Below are 6,000 nucleotides of genomic sequence, written 5' to 3'. Positions count from 1 at the left end.
ACATTTCCATTTTATGTTTTTTATCTCTTTGTTGAAGTTCTCTACACTTCCCAAAAGTTCATTGAGCATCTTTATAACCAGTGTTTTGAACTCTGCATCTCTTCGATTACTTGACTCCATTATATCTGGATCTCTGTTCTGTTCTCTCATATGGCTTCTGCTTCCTTGTCTTACCATTTTGGCTGCCTTTCTATGTCTGTTTCTATGTATTAAGCAAAGCTCCTAAATCTCTCGGTCTTCTTAGTGTGGATTTGTGAAGTAGGTGTCTGTCTAGTGGTACAGTCCTGAGAGGGGTTCAACTGCAGGCCAAACTTAGCCAAAGTGTCTATCCCTCTGGGGCCATCTGTTAAGATTCATCAAGTAATCCACAGATGCTGTGCTTATAGTTGCTTCAAAAGGCCACACCAGAAACCAAGGCCAGATGCCTCCAGTGTGAGTCTAGGCACTGCTCATCAAGGAGCACCTGACTCACTGAGCATATACCTGGATGTAGCTTGGGTAGATCTGCAAGTTGGGGGAGACAGGGTTTCAGGGAATCCACTGGGCAGAGCGACCTCTGTTATCCAGTTTGATGATGTCACGGCTATGGCGGTGCTGTGTCTGGCACACTGGTATGGGGAGGGCTCAACAGGAAACAATGGATACCACCAGCACCTCTGTACAGAGTGAGTCTCACCTTGGCCCTCATTCTGACAATGTGTCCCTGTAAGTCCCTGGTGGCCCCCATGCACGCAGCCGAATTGGCACTGGTGCTCAGAGTAAGTAGGTCCATCATCGCGAAAACCCACTCATGGACATGGCCCCTTTAAGAGGTGTCTGCTGCTGTCACAGCCTCTGTCTCACTCAGCCGCTGGAGACCAGGCAGCCCTGCGTCATCACCCTGTCCTACCTTCTGTCGTTATAGTGTGATTTCTTGTATTTCTCCCTATTTGTATGGCTTGTTCATCTAGATCCCAGGCGATTTTTCCTTGCTACTGCTCTTTGTTTCTGTCACTACTTTGATTTGGTCACCAGAGGGATGACAGAGCCTCTATCATCTATGCCACATTTTTTAGTCTCTCTAAGAATTGTGACTTATTGAGACATAACTTCAGCTTTATGCTCATCATTCTTGCTTTAAAAAAAAAAAAAATCTTGTTTGCTGCCTTTTTTTATCTCGCCCCTGAGAATGTAAGGTTTTATTAATCATATCCACAACTTCTTGTAAGTCAAACCTCCTTTTCTTGTCCTCCAACCATGCTGATCATTATGATAGCAATTATCCCCTAGCTGAAGAAAGATATCAGGTTGGTCTGTGGATCCAATGTAATAACAGTTAGCTGGACCCAATGTAATAACAGCCAGACGGTATAATTTAAATACTGCCATTTGATGTCAATTGGTTCAGATCCCTTCATCTCCTTTGGTGTTAACAAGTGAAGCACTGCATCATCCTCTTCTACCAGCAGCCCTCATCCACAGTGGAAAGGCACTGCTGCACTTTCTAGTGATGTTGGTGACTCTTTAGCACATGTCGAATAACATGGTAACTGGTGAGAACTCTGGGCCTTCCTATAAAAACAAACGTTCTGGGGGCACACTTGTCCTTACAGAATATATCCACTCCAAAATCCATACTTCCCTGATTATTTTAATTGCTACTTGAACCTGAAATTTCAGGCATTTCAATTTTGTTCACTACGACCCATTGCTTGAAGCCGACCTAACATTGAGTTTTCATCATCCTTTAGGGTCCTTGCCAGGGTGGGAAAAGCTGTACTCAGAGAGAATGCTCCAAATAAACTCTTCATGAAGTTTGTGGTCTGTCCCCCTTGATCAAGCACCTTCAAAATCCAGTATCAAGGATACTCTCGTGGCTCCTGCTGGTACATGTTGGTTAATCCTTATAGCGCATTTGTGGTCTAGTTTGTTCCTTTCCTTACAAAACTCCATGTGCGCCATGCTGGGTTTTGCTGTGATCATATTCTAGCTATTAACATAGAATCCAAGAGAATAGGTAGGACAGATCCTAAGGATAACTACTTTTGCCTTGTCAAGGAGAGATATCTGCATTGTCTTCCTGCAAGTAGGGAGTGTACTCTTTATATAAGTAATAAGGTGTATATCAAAGTAAATTTTACATATACTTCCTTCTGAAATAACTTCTGTATTAATAGTAATAAAAATTCCTCACTAGGCTTGAATTTAGATAAACTCATATTTTACAAACTGCCAATAATTTCACAACTATTCTGTGTTTTGGTTGAAGCTAAATTACTGCATTTTCTCTCATGTTGTTTTAATACTGTTTTAAGGGGCTTACATATGCAATGTTTTTATTTAGCTTGTTCATTTAACATTTAAATTAATGTAATAAGTAGTTACTTAATAATCATAAATAAATTCCCTGTGCAGTGAATACCACAACACTGAGGAGTTCTGTTTAATAACACAAATATAATACTCTTGTGGTTGGCCTCTAGTTAACAACTTCTATCGGTCTATTTAAATTAGTCATTTCTAGTGAATAAGCCTGTAATACAAATTAGTGAGTTAATACCTGTCCAAGAGTCATCAATAGAATATTGAAGCAAATGCTTCTTGTTTTACATGTATGTTAAATTTCCCCTCAACTTCACTCATTGCTTTGCAACTAAAATATTTTAAAAACTCACTCATAAAAACCCAGATTAAAACACCTGATTACAGTTATGGAAATTTAGAAAGCAAAACTATATGACTTTTCAAAAGAAAAAAAAATAAGTAGAAAGTTAGCTATTATAGGATATATTGTCTTTTTTTTTTTTTTCCCCCCCAACATGACTCAAAGTTTTCAAACATTTACTTATTCACTAGAATGATATTTGAATCTTTGGCTATTGCTTATAGATATTTGATCTGAAGTTAAAATTCCATGTAGAGTCTATTTATGTCCATGTTTAGTTTGCTGGATTATAGTCTCCCTGCCGCTTTGGTTGCCTCGGAGGGAGCAAAGTGCTTTAGCCTAGTTCAGTTGCAGCAAGTTGAATACTTTGCCTTTGCACATCAGTTATCTTGAATCACAGCTGACTCTGTTAGGTGTTATGTCATTCCACATTTCACTCTGTTTGTGCAAAATACAAATTTGGTTTAATGCTTTCTGACCTTCCATGGAAGCTGGATAACTCACACAATATTAGACAAAAATAATGAGCATTTAGCAGGGTCCTAATCTAATTTATAGTGAAGTTTCAGTACTCACGATCCCTGACTGTTTTTCCTGAAGTTAGTTACTCTGGAAATCAAAATCAGCTGAATGAGTCATGTCAGGTGAAGGGTGGCCCAGAAAAAATGAAATGATAGCAACCACTTTTTATTGTATTTCTTTCTTGTAATATAAAATCAAAAATCTTATGACTTTCATAGTTGATCTGAATACAGAACATTGAAAATTGGTTTTTGTGGTTAAAACCCCTAAGTTTGTGAGTAGACAGAATTCAATGTGAGCATTCAAGGAGGAAAAGTAAAGTCTGAAATTTTGGACAGCCTACTGTGTATTCAGAGATGTATTCCTTTGAAATTTAATTTACATTCCACAGAAAACATTTTAAACAAATTCAGTGATAGACTTTGGTTTTGTTCAAGTCCATCACATTTTATGCATTATATTTTTCTTTGTTACAAAAAAGAAAAAAAGAAATTAAAGTGTTCTTACTGATAAATGTTCTCATGGCTATTGAAAAATTCAAATAGAAAGGTTAAGCATATGTGCTTAGAGGAAATATAAACAAATTCAAAGTATCTCTATAAATTTCCATAATGTTATGAGTTAATATTTCTCATGTTTGCAGTATTCAACAATTTTTGCTCTGAAGAACAGGGAATATCAGCCTGGTTCTCCACATAGTCAATTTTGCTTCATACTTAGAGACCCATTCTCCCCCAAAGCAACTGATTTCCTATTGTACCAAGCTTAATGAGGAAGGTCCAGGTAATATATTACTCTTGTCATTTTAAGTAGTATTTTCACTTGTTCTCTCAGTGAGTTTTTCCCTTTTTTTCTTGATGGCAAATCTCATATGTGACTAAATAATGTATGCAAAAACAATGTAGTTTCTAAAACTTGTTTTTAATATTTTTGAATTCTATAATTTTCTTGTTTGTTCTTTTCTAGTATTTAACATTCTTCATATCAGGCCTAACAAATGATCGGGCCTAACAATACCCTGAGACACCATGGTTATGAAGCACTGTCATATAGCTTTTCTTCTGTACATACAACTTACCTACAAAAAGACACTATTAACTGTGACTTAACAGACATACAGAGTATGCCCACTACCTATAACCCTGTCATTCTTCCTTTGCCGAGACAAAGAGTGATGGGTTATAGTTGAAGTAGGGATAAAGAACATGTTAGAGGAACACTTGATCAGGAAGAAGGGAGAAGGGGAGTAAGAAATACACACTGAGAAGTAAATATAAAGAGAAAAAGAGAAATCAAAATATATTTCAAAGAAAGGAGGGGATCAAATGTCATGCATTTGTATAATTAGAATAAAATATTCTACAAAATTCACAAAAACAGATATGATAGCAATGGAATAGGCAGAACAATTCCTAGTGTTCACACAGGCTGGAAGTAGTTTGCTTTCTTATCAAAGGAAAAAGACTTCACAGCATATGGAACACTGGGTACAGTGCTCAGGAGAATCATGCCTTAGATTTTTCGTCAGAAACCATGCATGCCAGGCACAATGAAAATGAAATTTGTAAGTGCTAAGGAAAAAAAAAATCAAACCATGAGCCTATACTTAGTGAAAATAAAAGATTTTTTTCAAATATCAAGGAAGTTGAGATAATTTATTGCTGGCAGAATCACTTTAAAAATGTATTGGAATTTTTTCAGACACAAAGAAAACAGTAGCAGATGGGAAACTGGACAGAGATGGTTTAATATCTGGGTGCAGTTGTTGTAAGGGCCAGTATACTGGTTTACCCATATTCCTGGAGTTTGTACCCAGCCCTATTTCCCACCCAGTAGACCCTGGACTAAATGTCTATGGCTCAATGCCTTGGGGCTTTAAAAAGTGCGATTGAGCCTTTCAGCCTCTCAGCTGCATCTTCTGGAAAGACATTCTTACAGGTAGGACAGCCACAAAGCTACATTCACTGCTCTGGATTTCTCTTTTTCTACATCATGGCCCAGTATCTTGTTAGGTCTCTGATGTCTTCAAACAGACATTCAAACAACACAGAAAAAAATTAAGGTGGAGTGTATATGGAACTTTCTGTACTTTCCACTTAATTTTGCTCTGAACCTAAAACTGTTTTGAAAAATAAAAGTCTTTATTTTTTTCAGATTTTTAGTTTTATTCAAGAGGATGGTTCAAATTACCTAATATTCTATAATTGGAAATCATTTTTTTTAATTAATCAGTAAACATCCTAATAAAACTAGAACTTACAACGGAAAAATCAACATTTTGTTCTTCTAATTCTCCTTTCCTCATGATCACAACCTTTATTTCTACCTTCATAGTTTTTTACCTTCTAGTGCACAATTGAAGCATTTTTATAATAATTATGAAAATATTCTTCAATGGGGAGTCAAGTACAGTTAAGTTTTGTTTAATTTGTTACTTTTCTTTGTTTTCTAGAGTTAATAATTGCTACCAATTCCTTCCCACTCCCTTGATCTCTTTCCTGAAATACTTTATCCTGTGATCTGGCCTGGTTTCTGGGGAATTTGCTTTACCAATCTTATTTGATTCTCTATATCCTGATCACATGGCTATTTTCTTGATTTTATTTCTAATATTAAGCAAAGTACAGAATCTGGTTTATTAAGAGAAAAACTGTACATGTAGCAAGGTTTTTGAGATATAGATTATCTTAAAACACCTTTAAAAACAAAAATAAGCAAACAAAAATACCTTGTACATAAGTGAGATGTCATTTTAGAAAGGTCGGACCTGATTTCCCTCCAGACTTTTGAAGCCAATATATGTACTATCTTCTTTCATCTACCTTTGCTGCTGA

Source organism: Pteropus vampyrus, unplaced genomic scaffold, assembly GCF_000151845.1.
Source record: "Pteropus vampyrus isolate Shadow unplaced genomic scaffold, Pvam_2.0 Scaffold11, whole genome shotgun sequence".
Lineage (NCBI taxonomy): Eukaryota > Metazoa > Chordata > Mammalia > Chiroptera > Pteropodidae > Pteropus > Pteropus vampyrus.
The sequence above is the reverse complement of the archived record's forward strand: the minus strand, read 5'-3'. Positions refer to the sequence as shown.